This window comes from Myotis lucifugus, unplaced genomic scaffold (assembly GCF_000147115.1).
Source record: "Myotis lucifugus unplaced genomic scaffold, Myoluc2.0 scaffold_765, whole genome shotgun sequence".
Lineage (NCBI taxonomy): Eukaryota > Metazoa > Chordata > Mammalia > Chiroptera > Vespertilionidae > Myotis > Myotis lucifugus.
This window is the reverse complement of record NW_005871813.1, coordinates 144,547-146,703: the sequence shown is the minus strand read 5'-3', so window position 1 is coordinate 146,703 and position 2,157 is coordinate 144,547.

Genomic DNA, 2,157 nt, shown 5'->3' with positions numbered 1-2,157 from the left:
CTGAATAGACACTTCCAAAGAGGACGTACAGATGACCAATAGACACATGAAAAAATGCTCAATGTTAATAATTATCAGGGAAATGCAAATTAAATCCACAATGACAGATCACCTCACAGCTGTCCTAGAATGCGTATCTTCAATCAATCAACAAACAACAAGAGAATGTGGAGAAAAGGGAACCCCCGTGCACTGTTGGTGGGAATGCAAATTGGTAGAGTCACTACGGAAAACAGTATGGAGGTCCCTCAAAAAATTAAAAATAGAACCGCCATATGACGCAGCAATCATACAGAAAAATAATAATTGTTGGCAATTATGTGGAAAAATTGGAACCCTTGTGCATTGCTGATAGAAATGTAAAATACATTTCCCACAGTACAGCTGCTATGGAAAATGGTATGGCACGTACTCAAAAAATTAAACACATAATTAACAGATTAACAACAAAAATCTGTAAAAGCAAGTGAAATTCATTCTTAACAATACTGTTCAATAACTGACAGGTTTAGGTGTTTTCTTTTAATATATTTTAGATTTCAGTGAGGAAGGATGAGGGAGAGATAGAAACATCAATGATGAAAGAGAACCACCAACTGGCTGCCTCCTGCACGACCCCCACATTAATTCCCCACAGGGATACACCGCAACCCGTGCATGTGCCCTTGACTAGAATCGAACCCGGGACCCTTCAGTCCTCAGGCCGACGCTCTATCCACTGAACCAAACCAGCAAGGGCAGATTTAGGTGTTTTCTACAGAACAGCTACTGATAAATCACATAATAAATAGCATAGGTTTTAAACACCTCACACTTCTGCAAGATTTGAAACCTCTCCAAATAAGCCCTTTCCTGCTCTACACATATTTTTACAACCATCAACTGTAACATTAGCTCTGCCAATCCCCACTTAAGGTTACACTAAATTAGTGATTTCGCACCTGTAAAAATATTCTCACCTGCTGTGGTTCTACGCCGACTGTTCAGAGGCCAATTCTTCAATCTTCAAACCGAACATTGAGCCCTGAATAAACAACGGATCAAGTGCCTAGGAAAACGATTCAAAATGGTTTGGCCTGTTTTTAATTAACTATTGATATTGTTTTCAATGTTCTCCACTCTTCAAGCAACCATTTCCATCCAAAGGATAGCTGCCTTAAATAAGTTTATTTTCTCTGGGCATTTTTTTTTTTCCCCAGAGAAATTAACTCACATTGGTAAACAGCTGTCCATGTTTAGGGAATGAATAAGCTACTCATACCTTACAACATTCGAAACCCACTTTTTTTTAAATCATGTCCCTATGCACCAATAATTTTTTTAAAAATCACTCAAAAGACTTTAAAAAAATTGTTTATTGACTCCAGAGAGGGAGAGAGAGAAGGAGGGAGGGAGAGAATTAACCCTAAATTGGTTGCCTGCTGGAGGCGCCCTGACCTGGCATCCAAAACCCAGGCACGTGCCCTGAGCAGGAACCAAAGCTGGGAGCTTCCGGTGCAAGGGAGCCAGGGCTTGAGACACTTTTTTGAAAATTAAGCTTTTTTTATTGAACTTTTTTTTCCCCTATTTACATTATTGATTTATTCATGGGAATGTATCGTATTGTTATTTAAATCTCCAAACTTCTTTCGTTTAAAAATATTTTTTTTATTGATTTCAAAGAGGAAGGGCGAGAGAAACATCAATGATGAGAATCACGGATGGGCTGCCTCCTGCACGCCCCCTACTGGGGATGCAGCCCACAACCCGGGCATGTGCCCCTGAGCGGAAGGGAACCAGAATCGAACCGGGACCCTTCAGTCCGCAGGCCGAGGCTCTAACCACTTAGCCATACCAGCCAGGGCGGAATGTGCCTTTTTAAATCAGCACAAAACCATCACTGTTAACAGAGCATGATTAATATTTCCTGCAATTATAGCTGGTCCCCAATATTCTATTTCTGCCCCATCAGTGTTACCTGTGTCCCCTCTGCCCCCCACTGGCCCCTTTTAGTCCAGCCCAGCTCCCCCCACAACATTTTTTTAAAAACACTTCCAGATGCTGCTGGACATGAGGAAAAGCATGAGTGCCCTCAGCTAGCCGCGCACTGATGCCAGTCTTTGATCAGGTATATGATGTCTCGCAATCATATTTTTGACCTGCCAACCGTAGGGCTCA